Below are 18,903 nucleotides of genomic sequence, written 5' to 3' on the forward strand. Positions count from 1 at the left end.
GTTACAGGCTAAAGATATATATGGCTTAATTAAATGAACGAACTGGCATTAGTAAGAGAATCTTGTAAAGCTGCGTGAAACCAGTCAAATGATTGAATTAATATTATTCAAGTAGGCAAGTTTTAGAATATATAAAACAAATTGTTACAGGCTAATGATATAAATGGGTTAATTAAATGAAAGAGTTGGGACTAGAAAGAGAATCTTCTAAAGTTGCCTGAAATCAGTCAAATGATTGAATTCATATTATTCAAGTAGGCAATTTTTTGAATATTTAAAACAAATTGTTACCTGCTAAAGATAAAAATGGGTTAATTAAATGAAAGAACTGGCATTAGTAAGAGAATTTTGTAAAGTTGCATGAAACCAGTCAAATGATTGAATTCATGTTATTCAAATAGGCAACATTTAGAATATTTTAAACAAATTGTTACAGGCTAAAGATATAAATGGGTTAATTTAATGAAAGAGTTGGGACTATAACGAGAATCTTGTAAAGTTGCATGAAACCAGTCAAATGATTGAATTCATGTTATTCAAGTAGGCAACATTTAGAATATTTAAAACAAATTGTTACAGGCCAAATATATAAATGGGTTAATTAAATGAAACAGTTGGGACTAGAAAGAGAATCTTGTAAAGCTGCATGAAACCAGTCAAATGATTGAATTCATATTATTCAGGTAGGCAAGTTTTAGAATATATAAAACAAATTGTTACAGGCTAATGATATAAATGGGTTAATTAAATGAAAGAGTTGGGACTAGAAAGAGCATCTTCTAAAGTTGCCTGAAATCAGTCAAATGATTGAATTCATATTATTCAAGTAGGCAATTTTTTGAATATTTAAAACAAATTGTTACGTGCTAAAGATAAAAATGGGTTAATTAAATGAAAGAACTGGCATTAGTAAGAGAATTTTGTAAAGTTGCATGAAACCAGTCAAATGATTGAATTCATGTTATTCAAATAGGCAACATTTAGAATATTTTAAACAAATTGTTACAGGCTAAAGATATAAATGGGTTAATTTAATGAAAGAGTTGGGACTATAACGAGAATCTTGTAAAGCTGCATGAAACGAGTCAAATTATTGAATTCATATTATTCAAATAGGCAAGTTGTAGAATATTTAAAACAAATTGTTACAGGCTAAAGATAAATAAGTTAATTAAATGAAACAGTTGGGACTAGAAAGAGAATCTTGTAATGCTGCATGAAACCAGTCAAATGATTGAATTCATGTTATTCAAGTAGGCATGTTTTAGAATATTTAAAACAAATTGTTACAGGATAAAGATATAAATGGGTTAATTAAATGAAAGAGTTGGAACTTGATAGAGAATCTTGTAAAGCTGCGTGAAACCAGTCAAATGATTGAATTCATATTATTCAAGTAGGCAAGTTTTAGAATATTTAAAACAAATTGTTACAGGCTAAAGATATATATGGGTTAATTAAATGAAAGAACTGGCATTAGTAAGAGAATCTTGTAAGCTGCATGAAACCCCTCAAATGATTGAATTCATATTATTCAAGTAGGCAAGTTTTAGAATATTTAAAACAAATTGTTACAGGCTAAAGATATATATGGGTTAATTAAATGAAAGAACTGGCATTAGTAATAGAATCTTGTAAAGCTGCATGAAACCAGTCAAATGATTGAATTCATATTATACAAGTAGGCAATTTTTTGAATATTTAAAACATATTGTTACAGGCTAAAGATAAAAATGGGTTAATTAAATGAATGAACCGGCATTAGTAAGAGAATCTTGTAAAGCTGCGTGAAACCAGTCAAATGATTGAATTCATATTATTCAAGTAGGCAAGTTTTAGAATATTTAAAACAAATTGTTACAGGCTAAAGATATATATGGCTTAATTAAATGAACGAACTGGCATTAGTAAGAGAATCTTGTAAAGCTGCGTGAAACCAGTCAAATGATTGAATTAATATTATTCAAGTAGGCAAGTTTTAGAATATATAAAACAAATTGTTACAGGCTAATGATATAAATAGGTTAATTAAATGAAAGAGTTGGGACTAGAAAGAGAATCTTCTAAAGTTGCCTGAAATCAGTCAAATGATTGAATTCATATTATTCAAGTAGGCAATTTTTTGAATATTTAAAACAAATTGTTACCTGCTAAAGATAAAAATGGGTTAATTAAATGAAAGAACTGGCATTAGTAAGAGAATTTTGTAAAGTTGCATGAAACCAGTCAAATGATTGAATTCATGTTATTCAAATAGGCAACATTTAGAATATTTTAAACAAATTGTTACAGGCTAAAGATATAAATGGGTTAATTTAATGAAAGAGTTGGGACTATAACGAGAATCTTGTAAAGTTGCATGAAACCAGTCAAATGATTGAATTCATGTTATTCAAGTAGGCAACATTTAGAATATTTAAAACAAATTGTTACAGGCCAAATATATAAATGGGTTAATTAAATGAAACAGTTGGGACTAGAAAGAGAATCTTGTAAAGCTGCATGAAACCAGTCAAATGATTGAATTCATATTATTCAGGTAGGCAAGTTTTAGAATATATAAAACAAATTGTTACAGGCTAATGATATAAATGGGTTAATTAAATGAAAGAGTTGGGACTAGAAAGAGCATCTTCTAAAGTTGCCTGAAATCAGTCAAATGATTGAATTCATGTTATTCAAATAGGCAACATTTAGAATATTTTAAACAAATTGTTACAGGCTAAAGATATAAATGGGTTAATTTAATGAAAGAGTTGGGACTATAACGAGAATCTTGTAAAGTTGCATGAAACCAGTCAAATGATTGAATTCATGTTATTCAAGTAGGCAACATTTAGAATATTTAAAACAAATTGTTACAGGCCAAATATATAAATGGGTTAATTAAATGAAACAGTTGGGACTAGAAAGAGAATCTTGTAAAGCTGCATGAAACCAGTCAAATGATTGAATTCATATTATTCAAGTAGGCAATTTTTTGAATATTTAAAACAAATTGTTACGTGCTAAAGATAAAAATGGGTTAATTAAATGAAAGAACTGGCATTAGTAAGAGAATTTTGTAAAGTTCCATGAAACCAGTCAAATGATTGAATTCATGTTATTCAAATAGGCAACATTTAGAATATTTTAAACAAATTGTTACAGGCTAAAGATATAAATGGGTTAATTTAATGAAAGAGTTGGGACTACAACGAGAATCTTGTAAAGCTGCATGAAACGAGTCAAATTATTGAATTCATGTTATTCAAGTAGGCATGTTTTAGAATATTTAAAACAAATTGTTACAGGCTAAAGATATATATGGGTTAATTAAATGAAAGAACTGGCATTAGTAAGAGAATCTTGTAAGCTGCATGAAACCACTCAAATGATTGAATTCATATTATTCAAGTAGGCAAGTTTTAGAATATTTAAAACAAATTGTTACAGGCTAAAGATATATATGAGTTAATTAAATGAAAGAACTGGCATTAGTAATAGAATCTTGAAAAGCTGCATGAAACCAGTCAAATGATTGAATTCATATTATACAAGTAGGCAATTTTTTGAATATTTAAAACAAATTGTTACAGGCTAAAGATATATATGGGTTAATTAAATGAAAGAACTGGCATTAGTAAGAGAATCTTGTAAGCTGCATGAAACCACTCAAATGATTGAATTCATATTATTCAAGTAGGCAAGTTTTAGAATATTTAAAACAAATTGTTACAGGCTAAAGATATATATGGGTTAATTAAATGAAAGAACTGGCATTAGTAATAGAATCTTGTAAAGCTGCATGAAACCAGTCAAATGATTGAATTCATATTATACAAGTAGGCAATTTTTTGAATATTTAAAACATATTGTTACAGGCTAAAGATAAAAATGGGTTAATTAAATGAATGAACCGGCATTAGTAAGAGAATCTTGTAAAGTTGCATGAAACCAGTCAAATGATTGAATTCATGTTATTCAAGTAGGCAACATTTAGAATATTTAAAACAAATTGTTACAGGCTAAAGATAAAATGGGTTAATTAAATGAAAGAGTTGGGACTAGATAGAGAATCTTGTAAAGCTGCGTGAAACCAGTCAAATGATTGAATTCATATTATTCAAGTAGGCAAGTTTTAGAATATTTAAAACAAATTGTTACAGGCTAAAGATATATATGGCTTAATTAAATGAACGAACTGGCATTAGTAAGAGAATCTTGTAAAGCTGCGTGAAACCAGTCAAATGATTGAATTAATATTATTCAAGTAGGCAAGTTTTAGAATATATAAAACAAATTGTTACAGGCTAATGATATAAATGGGTTAATTAAATGAAAGAGTTGGGACTAGAAAGAGAATCTTCTAAAGTTGCCTGAAATCAGTCAAATGATTGAATTCATATTATTCAAGTAGGCAATTTTTTGAATATTTAAAACAAATTGTTACCTGCTAAAGATAAAAATGGGTTAATTAAATGAAAGAACTGGCATTAGTAAGAGAATTTTGTAAAGTTGCATGAAACCAGTCAAATGATTGAATTCATGTTATTCAAATAGGCAACATTTAGAATATTTTAAACAAATTGTTACAGGCTAAAGATATAAATGGGTTAATTTAATGAAAGAGTTGGGACTATAACGAGAATCTTGTAAAGTTGCATGAAACCAGTCAAATGATTGAATTCATGTTATTCAAGTAGGCAACATTTAGAATATTTAAAACAAATTGTTACAGGCCAAATATATAAATGGGTTAATTAAATGAAACAGTTGGGACTAGAAAGAGAATCTTGTAAAGCTGCATGAAACCAGTCAAATGATTGAATTCATATTATTCAGGTAGGCAAGTTTTAGAATATATAAAACAAATTGTTACAGGCTAATGATATAAATGGGTTAATTAAATGAAAGAGTTGGGACTAGAAAGAGCATCTTCTAAAGTTGCCTGAAATCAGTCAAATGATTGAATTCATATTATTCAAGTAGGCAATTTTTTGAATATTTAAAACAAATTGTTACGTGCTAAAGATAAAAATGGGTTAATTAAATGAAAGAACTGGCATTAGTAAGAGAATTTTGTAAAGTTGCATGAAACCAGTCAAATGATTGAATTCATGTTATTCAAATAGGCAACATTTAGAATATTTTAAACAAATTGTTACAGGCTAAAGATATAAATGGGTTAATTTAATGAAAGAGTTGGGACTATAACGAGAATCTTGTAAAGCTGCATGAAACGAGTCAAATTATTGAATTCATATTATTCAAATAGGCAAGTTGTAGAATATTTAAAACAAATTGTTACAGGCTAAAGATAAATAAGTTAATTAAATGAAACAGTTGGGACTAGAAAGAGAATCTTGTAATGCTGCATGAAACCAGTCAAATGATTGAATTCATGTTATTCAAGTAGGCATGTTTTAGAATATTTAAAACAAATTGTTACAGGATAAAGATATATATGGGTTAATTAAATGAAAGAACTGGCATTAGTAAGAGAATCTTGTAAGCTGCATGAAACCACTCAAATGATTGAATTCATATTATTCAAGTAGGCAATTTATAAAATATTTAATTCAAATTGTTACAGGCTAAAGATATAAATGGGTTAATTAAATGAAAGAGTTGGAACTTGATAGAGAATCTTGTAAAGCTGCGTGAAACCAGTCAAATGATTGAATTCATATATTCAAGTAGGCAAGTTTTAGAATATTTAAAACAAATTGTTACAGACTAAAGATATATATGGGTTAATTAAATGAAAGAACTGGCATTAGTAATAGAATCCTGTAAAGCTGCATGAAACCAGTCAAATGATTGAATTCATATTATTAAAGTAGGCAAGTTTTAGAATATTTAAAACAAATTGTTACAGGCTAAAGATATAATTGGGTTAATAAATGAAAGAGTTGGGACTAGTAAGAAAATCTTGTAAAGCTGCATGAAACCAGTCAAATGATTGAATTCATATTATTCAAGTAGGCAATTTTTTGAATATTTAAAAATAATTGTTACAGGCTAAAGATAAAAAGGGGTAATTAAATAAATGATCTGGCATTAGTAAGAGAATCTTGTAAAGTTGCATGAAACCAGTCAAATGATTGAATTCATGTTATTCAAGTAGGCAACATTTAGAATATTTAAAGCAAATTGTTACAGGCTAAAGATATAAATGGGTTAATTAAATGAAAGAGTTGGAACTTGATAGAGAATCTTGTAAAGCTGCGTGAAACCAGTCAAATGATTGAATTCATATTATTCAAGTATCAAGTTTTAGAATATTTAAAACAAATTGTACAGACTAAAGATATATATGGGTTAATTAAATGAAAGAACTGGCATTAGTAATAGAATCTTGTAAAGCTGCATGAAACCAGTCAAATGATTGTATTCATATTATTAAAGTAGGCAAGTTTTAGAATATTTAAAACAAATTGTTACAGGCTAAAGATATAATTGGGTTAATAAATGAAAGAGTTGGGACTAGTAAGAGAATCTTGTAAAGCTGCATGAAACCAGTCAAATGATTGAATTCATATTATTCAAGTATCAAGTTTTAGAATATTTAAAACAAATTGTACAGACTAAAGATATATATGGGTTAATTAAATGAAAGAACTGGCATTAGTAATAGAATCTTGTAAAGCTGCATGAAACCAGTCAAATGATTGTATTCATATTATTAAAGTAGGCAAGTTTTAGAATATTTAAAACAAATTGTTACAGGCTAAAGATATAATTGGGTTAATAAATGAAAGAGTTGGGACTAGTAAGAGAATCTTGTAAAGCTGCATGAAACCAGTCAAATGATTGAATTCATATTATTCAAGTAGGCAATTTTTTGAATATTTAAAAATAATTGTTACAGGCTAAAGATAAAAAGGGGTAATTAAATGAATGAACTGGCATTAGTAAGAGAATCTTGTAAAGCTGCGTGAAACCAGTCAAATGATTGAATTAATATTATTCAAGTAGGCAAGTTTTAGAATATATAAAACAAATTGTTACAGGCTAATGATATAAATGGGTTAATTAAATGATAGAGTTGGGACTAGAAAGAGAATCTTGAAAGCTGCATGAAACCAGTCAAATGATTGAATTCATATTATTCAGGTAGGCAAGTTTTAGAATATTTAATTCAAATTGTTACAGGCTAAAGATATAAATGGGTTAATTAAATGAAAGAGTTGGGACTAGATAGAGAATCTTGTAAAGCTGCGTGAAACCAGTCAAATGATTGAATTCATATTATTCAAGTAGGCAAGTTTTAGAATATTTAAAACAAATTGTTACAGGCTAAAGATATATATGGCTTAATTAAATGAACGAACTGGCATTGGTAAGAGAATCTTGTAAAGCTGCGTGAAACCAGTCAAATGATTGAATTAATATTATTCAAGTAGGCAAGTTTTAGAATATATAAAACAAATTGTTACAGGCTAATGATATAAATGGGTTAATTAAATGATAGAGTTGGGACTAGAAAGAGAATCTTCTAAAATTGCCTGAAATCAGTCAAATGATTGAATTCATATTATTCAAGTAGGCAATTTTTTGAATATTTAAAACAAATTTTTACGTGCTAAAGATAAAAATGGGTTAATTAAATGAAAGAACTGGCATTAGTAAGAGAATTTTGTAAAGTTGCATGAAACCAGTCAAATGATTGAATTCATGTTATTCAAATAGGCAACATTTAGAATATTTTAAACAAATTGTTACAGGCTAAAGATACAAATGGGTTAATTTAATGAAAGAGTTGGGACTATAACGAGAATCTTGTAAAGCTGCATGAAACGAGTCAAATTATTGAATTCATATTATTCAAATAGGCAAGTTGTAGAATATTTAAAACAAATTGTTACAGGCTAAAGATAAATAAGTTAATTAAATGAAACAGTTGGGACTAGAAAGAGAATCTTGTAAAGCTGCATGAAACCAGTCAAATGATTGAATTCATGTTATTCAAGTAGGCATGTTTTAGAATATTTAAAACAAATTGTTACAGGCTAAAGATATATATGGGTTAATTAAATGAAAGAACTGGCATTAGTAAGAGAATCTTGTAAGCTGCATGAAACGACTCAAATGATTGAATTCATATTATTCAAGTAGGCAATTTTTAAAATATTTAATTCAAATTGTTACAGGCTAAAGATATAAATGGGTTAATTAAATGAAAGAGTTGGAACTTGATAGAGAATCTTGTAAAGCTGCGTGAAACCAGTCAAATGATTGAATTCATATTATTCAAGTAGGCAAGTTTTAGAATATTTAAAACAAATTGTTGCAGGCTAAAGATATATATGGGTTAATTAAATGAAAGAACTGGCATTAGTAAGAGAATCTTGTAAGCTGCATGAAACCACTCAAATGATTGAATTCATATTATTCAAGTAGGCAAGTTTTAGAATATTTAAAACAAATTGTTACAGGCTAAAGATATATATGAGTTAATTAAATGAAAGAACTGGCATTAGTAATAGAATCTTGTAAAGCTGCATGAAACCAGTCAAATGATTGAATTCATATTATACAAGTAGGCAATTTTTTGAATATTTAAAACAAATTGTTACAGGCTAAAGATATATATGGGTTAATTAAATGAAAGAACTGGCATTAGTAAGAGAATCTTGTAAGCTGCATGAAACCACTCAAATGATTGAATTCATATTATTCAAGTAGGCAAGTTTTAGAATATTTAAAACAAATTGTTACAGGCTAAAGATATATATGGGTTAATTAAATGAAAGAACTGGCATTAGTAATAGAATCTTGTAAAGCTGCATGAAACCAGTCAAATGATTGAATTCATATTATACAAGTAGGCAATTTTTTGAATATTTAAAACATATTGTTACAGGCTAAAGATAAAAATGGGTTAATTAAATGAATGAACCGGCATTAGTAAGAGAATCTTGTAAAGTTGCATGAAACCAGTCAAATGATTGAATTCATGTTATTCAAGTAGGCAACATTTAGAATATTTAAAACAAATTGTTACAGGCTAAAGATAAAATGGGTTAATTAAATGAAAGAGTTGGGACTAGATAGAGAATCTTGTAAAGCTGCGTGAAACCAGTCAAATGATTGAATTCATATTATTCAAGTAGGCAAGTTTTAGAATATTTAAAACAAATTGTTACAGGCTAAAGATATATATGGCCTAATTAAATGAACGAACTGGCATTAGTAAGAGAATCTTGTAAAGCTGCGTGAAACCAGTCAAATGATTGAATTAATATTATTCAAGTAGGCAAGTTTTAGAATATATAAAACAAATTGTTACAGGCTAATGATATAAATGGGTTAATTAAATGAAAGAGTTGGGACTAGAAAGAGAATCTTCTAAAGTTGCCTGAAATCAGTCAAATGATTGAATTCATATTATTCAAGTAGGCAATTTTTTGAATATTTAAAACAAATTGTTACCTGCTAAAGATAAAAATGGGTTAATTAAATGAAAGAACTGGCATTAGTAAGAGAATTTTGTAAAGTTGCATGAAACCAGTCAAATGATTGAATTCATGTTATTCAAATAGGCAACATTTAGAATATTTTAAACAAATTGTTACAGGCTAAAGATATAAATGGGTTAATTTAATGAAAGAGTTGGGACTATAACGAGAATCTTGTAAAGTTGCATGAAACCAGTCAAATGATTGAATTCATGTTATTCAAGTAGGCAACATTTAGAATATTTAAAACAAATTGTTACAGGCGAAATATATAAATGGGTTAATTAAATGAAACAGTTGGGACTAGAAAGAGAATCTTGTAAAGCTGCATGAAACCAGTCAAATGATTGAATTCATATTATTCAGGTAGGCAAGTTTTAGAATATATAAAACAAATTGTTACAGGCTAATGATATAAATGGGTTAATTAAATGAAAGAGTTGGGACTAGAAAGAGCATCTTCTAAAGTTGCCTGAAATCAGTCAAATGATTGAATTCATATTATTCAAGTAGGCAATTTTTTGAATATTTAAAACAAATTGTTACGTGCTAAAGATAAAAATGGGTTAATTAAATGAAAGAACTGGCATTAGTAAGAGAATTTTGTAAAGTTGCATGAAACCAGTCAAATGATTGAATTCATGTTATTCAAATAGGCAACATTTAGAATATTTTAAACAAATTGTTACAGGCTAAAGATATAAATGGGTTAATTTAATGAAAGAGTTGGGACTATAACGAGAATCTTGTAAAGCTGCATGAAACGAGTCAAATTATTGAATTCATATTATTCAAATAGGCAAGTTGTAGAATATTTAAAACAAATTGTTACAGGCTAAAGATAAATAAGTTAATTAAATGAAACAGTTGGGACTAGAAAGAGAATCTTGTAATGCTGCATGAAACCAGTCAAATGATTGAATTCATGTTATTCAAGTAGGCATGTTTTAGAATATTTAAAACAAATTGTTACAGGATAAAGATATATATGGGTTAATTAAATGAAAGAACTGGCATTAGTAAGAGAATCTTGTAAGCTGCATGAAACCACTCAAATGATTGAATTCATATTATTCAAGTAGGCAATTTTTAAAATATTTAATTCAAATTGTTACAGGCTAAAGATATAAATGGGTTAATTAAATGAAAGAGTTGGAACTTGATTGAGAATCTTGTAAAGCTGCGTGAAACCAGTCAAATGATTGAATTCATATATTCAAGTAGGCAAGTTTTAGAATATTTAAAACAAATTGTTACAGACTAAAGATATATATGGGTTAATTAAATGAAAGAACTGGCATTAGTAATAGAATCCTGTAAAGCTGCATGAAACCAGTCAAATGATTGAATTCATATTATTAAAGTAGGCAAGTTTTAGAATATTTAAAACAAATTGTTACAGGCTAAAGATATAATTGGGTTAATAAATGAAAGAGTTGGGACTAGTAAGAAAATCTTGTAAAGCTGCATGAAACCAGTCAAATGATTGAATTCATATTATTCAAGTAGGCAATTTTTTGAATATTTAAAAATAATTGTTACAGGCTAAAGATAAAAAGGGGTAATTAAATGAATGATCTGGCATTAGTAAGAGAATCTTGTAAAGTTGCATGAAACCAGTCAAATGATTGAATTCATGTTATTCAAGTAGGCAACATTTAGAATATTTAAAGCAAATTGTTACAGGCTAAAGATATAAATGGGTTAATTAAATGAAACAGTTGGGACTAGAAAGAGAATCTTGAAAGCTGCATGAAACCAGTCAAATGATTGAATTCATATTATTCAGGTAGGCAAGTTTTAGAATATTTAATTCAAATTGTTACAGGCTAAAGATATAAATGGGTTAATTAAATGAAAGAGTTGGGACTAGATAGAGAATCTTGTAAAGCTGCGTGAAACCAGTCAAATGATTGAATTCATATTATTCAAGTAGGCAAGTTTTAGAATATTTAAAACAAATTGTTACAGGCTAAAGATATATATGGCTTAATTAAATGAACGAACTGGCATTGGTAAGAGAATCTTGTAAAGCTGCGTGAAACCAGTCAAATGATTGAATTAATATTATTCAAGTAGGCAAGTTTTAGAATATATAAAACAAATTGTTACAGGCTAATGATATAAATGGGTTAATTAAATGATAGAGTTGGGACTAGAAAGAGAATCTTCTAAAGTTGCCTGAAATCAGTCAAATGATTGAATTCATATTATTCAAGTAGGCAATTTTTTGAATATTTAAAACAAATTTTTACGTGCTAAAGATAAAAATGGGTTAATTAAATGAAAGAACTGGCATTAGTAAGAGAATTTTGTAAAGTTGCATGAAACCAGTCAAATGATTGAATTCATGTTATTCAAATAGGCAACATTTAGAATATTTTAAACAAATTGTTACAGGCTAAAGATATAAATGGGTTAATTTAATGAAAGAGTTGGGACTATAACGAGAATCTTGTAAAGCTGCATGAAATGAGTCAAATTATTGAATTCATATTATTCAAATAGGCAAGTTGTAGAATATTTAAAACAAATTGTTACAGGCTAAAGATAAATAAGTTAATTAAATGAAACAGTTGGGACTAGAAAGAGAATCTTGTAAAGCTGCATGAAACCAGTCAAATGATTGAATTCATGTTATTCAAGTAGGCATGTTTTAGAATATTTAAAACAAATTGTTACAGGCTAAAGATATATATGGGTTAATTAAATGAAAGAACTGGCATTAGTAAGAGAATCTTGAAAGCTGCATGAAACGACTCAAATGATTGAATTCATATTATTCAAGTAGGCAATTTTTAAAATATTTAATTCAAATTGTTACAGGCTAAAGATATAAATGGGTTAATTAAATGAAAGAGTTGGAACTTGATAGAGAATCTTGTAAAGCTGCGTGAAACCAGTCAAATGATTGAATTCATATTATTCAAGTAGGCAAGTTTTAGAATATTTAAAACAAATTGTTACAGGCTAAAGATATATATGGGTTAATTAAATGAAAGAACTGGTATTAGTAAGAGAATCTTGTAAGCTGCATGAAACCACTCAAATGATTGAATTCATATTATTCAAGTAGGCAAGTTTTAGAATATTTAAAACAAATTGTTACAGGCTAAAGATATATATGATTTAATTAAATGAAAGAACTGGCATTAGTAATAGAATCTTGTAAAGCTGCATGAAACCAGTCAAATGATTGAATTCATATTATACAAGTAGGCAATTTTTTGAATATGTAAAACAAATTGTTACAGGCTAAAGATAAAAATGGGTTAATTAAATGAATGAACCGGCATTAGTAAGAGAATCTTGTAAAGTTGCATGAAACCAGTCAAATGATTGAATTCATGTTATTCAAGTAGGCAACATTTAGAATATTTAAAACAAATTGTTACAGGCCAAAGATATAAATGGGTTAATTAAATGAAACAGTTGGGACTAGAAAGAGAATCTTGTAAAGCTGCATGAAACCAGTCTAATGATTGAATTCATATTATTCAGGTAGGCAAGTTTTAGAATATTTAATTCAAATTGTTACAGGCTAAAGATAAAATGGGTTAATTAAATGAAAGAGTTGGGACTAGATAGAGAATCTTGTAAAGCTGCGTGAAACCAGTCAAATGATTGAATTCATATTATTCAAGTAGGCAAGTTTTAGAATATTTAAAACAAATTGTTACAGGCTAAAGATACATATGGCTTAATTAAATGAACGAACTGGCATTAGTAAGAGACTCTTGTAAAGCTGCGTGAAACCAGTCAAATGATTGAATTAATATTATTCAAGTAGGCAAGTTTTAGAATATATAAAACAAATTGTTACAGGCTAATGATATAAATGGGTTAATTAAATGAAAGAGTTGGGACTAGAAAGAGAATCTTCTAAAGTTGCCTGAAATCAGTCAAATGATTGAATTCATATTATTCAAGTAGGCAACATTTAGAATATTTTAAACAAATTGTTACAGGCTAAAGATATAAATGGGTTAATTTAATGAAAGAGTTGGGACTATAACGAGAATCTTGTAAAGCTGCATGAAACGAGTCAAATTATTGAATTCATATTATTCAAATAGGCAAGTTGTAGAATATTTAAAACAAATTGTTACAGGCTAAAGATAAATAAGTTAATTAAATGAAACAGTTGGGACTAGAAAGAGAATCTTGTAAAGCTGCATGAAACCAGTCAAATGATTGAATTCATGTTATTCAAGTAGGCATGTTTTAGAATATTTAAAACAAATTGTTACAGGCTAAAGATATATATGGGTTAATTAAATGAAAGAACTGGCATTAGTAAGAGAATCTTGAATGCTGCATGAAACGACTCAAATGATTGAATTCATATTATTCAAGTAGGCAATTTTTAAAATATTTAATTCAAATTGTTACAGGCTAAAGATATAAATGGGTTAATTAAATTAAAGAGTTGGAACTTGATAGAGAATCTTGTAAAGCTGCGTGAAACCAGTCAAATGATTGATTTCATATTATTCAAGTAGGCAAGTTTTAGAATATTTAAAACAAATTGTTACAGGCTAAAGATATATATGGGTTAATTAAATGAAAGAGCTGGTATTAGTAAGAGAATCTTGTAAGCTGCATGAAACCACTCAAATGATTGAATTCATATTATTCAAGTAGGCAAGTTTTAGAATATTTAAAACAAATTGTTACAGGCTAAAGATATATATGAGTTAATTAAATGAAAGAACTGGCATTAGTAATAGAATCTTGTAAAGCTGCATGAAACCAGTCAAATGATTGAATTCATATTATACAAGTAGGCAATTTTTTGAATATGTAAAACAAATTGTTACAGGCTAAAGATAAAAATGGGTTAATTAAATGAATGAACCGGCATTAGTAAGAGAATCTTGTATAGTTGCATGAAACCAGTCAAATGATTGAATTCATGTTATTCAAGTAGGCAACATTTAGAATATTTAAAACAAATTGTTACAGGCCAAAGATATAAATGGGTTAATTAAATGAAACAGTTGGGACTAGAAAGAGAATCTTGTAAAGCTGCATGAAACCAGTCTAATGATTGAATTCATATTATTCAGGTAGGCAAGTTTTAGAATATTTAATTCAAATTGTTACAGGCTAAAGATAAAATGGGTTAATTAAATGAAAGAGTTGGGACTAGATAGAGAATCTTGTAAAGCTGCGTGAAACCAGTCAAATGATTGAATTCATATTATTCAAGTAGGCAAGTTTTAGAATATTTAAAACAAATTGTTACAGGCTAAAGATACATATGGCTTAATTAAATGAACGAACTGGCATTAGTAAGAGAATCTTGTAAAGCTGCGTGAAACCAGTCAAATGATTGAATTAATATTATTCAAGTAGGCAAGTTTTAGAATATATAAAACAAATTGTTACAGGCTAATGATATAAATGGGTTAATTAAATGAAAGAGTTGGGACTAGAAAGAGAATCTTCTAAAGTTGCCTGAAATCAGTCAAATGATTGAATTCATATTATTCAAGTAGGCAATTTTTTGAATATTTAAAACAAATTGTTACGTGCTAAAGATAAAAATGGGTTAATTAAATGAAAGAACTGGCATTAGTAAGAGAATTTTGTAAAGTTGCATGAAACCAGTCAAATGATTGAATTCATGTTATTCAAATAGGCAACATTTAGAATATTTTAAACAAATTGTTACAGGCTAAAGATATAAATGGGTTAATTTAATGAGGAGTTGGGACTATAACGAGAATCTTGTAAAGCTGCATGAAACGAGTCAAATTATTGAATTCTATATTATTCAAATAGGCAAGTTGTAGAATATTTAAAACAAATTGTTACAGGCTAAAGATAAATAAGTTAATTAAATGAAACAGTTGGGACTAGAAAGAGAATCTTGTAAAGCTGCATGAAACCAGTCAAATGATTGAATTCATGTTATTCAAGTAGGCATGTTTTAGAATATTTAAAACAAATTGTTACAGGCTAAAGATATATATGGGTTAATTAAATGAAAGAACTGGCATTAGTAAGAGAATCTTGTAAGCTGCATGAAACGACTCAAATGATTGAATTCATATTATTCAAGTAGGCAATTTTTAAAATATTTAATTCAAATTGTTACAGGCTAAAGATATAAATGGGTTAATTAAATGAAAGAGTTGGAACTTGATAGAGAATCTTGTAAAGCTGCGTGAAACCAGTCAAATGATTGAATTCATATTATTCAAGTAGGCAAGTTTTAGAATATTTAAAACAAATTGTTACAGGCTAAAGATATATATGGGTTAATTAAATGAAAGAACTGGCATTAGTAAGAGAATCTTGTAAGCTGCATGAAACCACTCAAATGATTGAATTCATATTATTCAAGTAGGCAAGTTTTAGAATATTTAAAACAAATTGTTACAGGCTAAAGATATATATGAGTTAATTAAATGAAAGAACTGGCATTAGTAATAGAATCTTGTAAAGCTGCATGAAACCAGTCAAATGATTGAATTCATATTATACAAGTAGGCAATTTTTTGAATATTTAAAACAAATTGTTACAGGCTAAAGATAAAAATGGGTTAATTAAATGAATGAACCGGCATTAGTAAGAGAATCTTGTAAAGTTGCATGAAACCAGTCAAATGATTGAATTCATGTTATTCAAGTAGGCAACATTTAGAATATTTAAAACAAATTGTTACAGGCCAAAGATATAAATGGGTTAATTAAATGAAACAGTTGGGACTAGAAAGAGAATCTTGTAAAGCTGCATGAAACCAGTCTAATGATTGAATTCATATTATTCAGGTAGGCAAGTTTTAGAAAATTTAATTCAAATTGTTACAGGCTAAAGATAAAATGGGTTAATTAAATGAAAGAGTTGGGACTAGATAGAGAATCTTGTAAAGCTGCGTGAAACCAGTCAAATGATTGAATTCATATTATTCAAGTAGGCAAGTTTTAGAATATTTAAAACAAATTGTTACAGGCTAAAGATATATATGGCTTAATTAAATGAACGAACTGGCATTAGTAAGAGAATCTTGTAAAGCTGCGTGAAACCAGTCAAATGATTGAATTAATATTATTCAAGTAGGCAAGTTTTAGAATATATAAAACAAATTGTTACAGGCTAATGATATAAATGGGTTAATTAAATGAAAGAGTTGGGACTAGAAAGAGAATCTTCTAAAGTTGCCTGAAATCAGTAAAATGATTGAATTCATATTATTCAATTAGGCAATTTTTTGAATATTTAAAACAAATTGTTACGTGCTAAAGATAAAAAGGGGTTAATTAAATGAAAGAACTGGCATTAGTAAGAGAATTTTTTAAAGTTGCATGAAACCAGTCAAATGATTGAATTCATATTATTCAAGAAGGCAATTTTTAAAATATTTAATTCAAATTGTTACAGGCTAAAGATATAAATGGGTTAATTAAATGAAAGAGTTGGAACTTGATAGAGAATCTTGTAAAGCTGCGTGAAACCAGTCAAATGATTGAATTCATATTATTCAAGTAGGCAAGTTTTAGAATATTGAAAACAAATTGTTACAGGCTAAAGATAAATGGGTTAATTAAATGAAACAGTTAGGACTAGAAAGAGAATCTTGTAAAGCTGCATGAAACCAGTCAAATGATTGAATTCATGTTATTCAAGTAGGCAAGTTTTAGAATATTTAAAACAAATTGTTACAGGCTAAAGATATATATTGGTTAATTAAATGAATGAACTGGCATTAGTAAGAGAATCTTGTAAAGTTGCATGAAACCAGTCAAATGATTGAATTCATGTTATTCAAGTAGGCAACATTTAGAATATTTAAAACAAATTGTTACAGGCCAAAGATATAAATGGGTTAATTAAATGAAACAGTTGGGACTAGAAAGAGAATCTTGTAAAGCTGCGTGAAACCAGTCAAATGATTGAATTCATATTATTGAGGTAGGCAAGTTTTAGAATATTTAATTCAAATTGTTACAGGCTAAAGATAAAATGGGTTAATTAAATGAAAGAGTTGGGAGTAGATAGAGAATCTTGTAAAGCTGCGTGAAACCAGTCAAATGATTGAATTCATATTATTCAACTAGGCAAGTTTTAGAATATTTAAAACAAATTGTTACAGGCTAAAGATATATATGGCTTAATTAAATGAACGAACTGGCATTAGTAAGAGAATCTTGTAAAGCTGCGTGAAACCAGTCAAATGATTGAATTAATATTATTCAAGTAGGCAAGTTTTAGAATATATAAAACAAATTGTTACAGGCTAAAAATATAAATGGGTTAATTAAATGAAAGAGTTGGAACTTGATAGAGAATCTTGTAAAGCTGCGTGAAACCAGTCAAATGATTGAATTCATATTATTCAAGTAGGCAAGTTTTAGAATATTTAAAACAAATTGTTACAGGCTAAAGATATATATGGGTTAATTAAATGAAAGAACTGGCATTAGTAAGAGAATCTTGTAAGCTGCATGAAACCACTCAAATGATTGAATTCATATTATTCAAGTAGGCAAGTTTTAGAATATTTAAAACAAATTGTTACAGGCTAAAGATATATATGGGTTAATTAAATGAAAGAACTGGCATTAGTAATAGAATCTTGTAAAGCTGCATGAAACCAGTCAAATGATTGAATTCATATTATACAAGTAGGCAATTTTTTGAATATTTAAAACATATTGTTACAGGCTAAAGATAAAAATGGGTTAATTAAATGAATGAACCGGCATTAGTAAGAGAATCTTGTAAAGTTGCATGAAACCAGTCAAATGATTGAATTCATGTTATTCAAGTAGGCAACATTTAGAATATTTAAAACAAATTGTTACAGGCTAAAGATAAAATGGGTTAATTAAATGAAAGAGTTGGGACTAGATAGAGAATCTTGTAAAGCTGCGTGAAACCAGTCAAATGATTGAATTCATATTATTCAAGTAGGCAAGTTTTAGAATATTTAAAACAAATTGTTACAGGCTAAAGATATATATGGCTTAATTAAATGAACGAACTGGCATTAGTAAGAGAATCTTGTAAAGCTGCGTGAAACCAGTCAAATGATTGAATTAATATTATTCAAGTAGGCAAGTTTTAGAATATATAAAACAAATTGTTACAGGCTAATGATATAAATGGGTTAATTAAATGAAAGAGTTGGGACTAGAAAGAGAATCTTCTAAAGTTGCCTGAAATCAGTCAAATGATTGAATTCATATTATTCAAGTAGGCAATTTTTTGAATATTTAAAACAAATTGTTACGTGCTAAAGATAAAAATGGGTTAATTAAATGAAAGAACTGGCATTTGTAAGAGAATTTTGTAAAGTTGCATGAAACCAGTCAAATGATTGAATTCATGTCATTCAAATAGGCAACATTTAGAATATTTTAAACAAATTGTTACAGGCTAAAGATATAAATGGGTTAATTTAATGAAAGAGTTGGGACTATAACGAGAATCTTGTAAAGTTGCATGAAA

Source organism: Lycorma delicatula, chromosome 5 (assembly GCF_047948215.1).
Source record: "Lycorma delicatula isolate Av1 chromosome 5, ASM4794821v1, whole genome shotgun sequence".
Taxonomy (NCBI): Eukaryota; Metazoa; Arthropoda; class Insecta; order Hemiptera; family Fulgoridae; genus Lycorma; species Lycorma delicatula.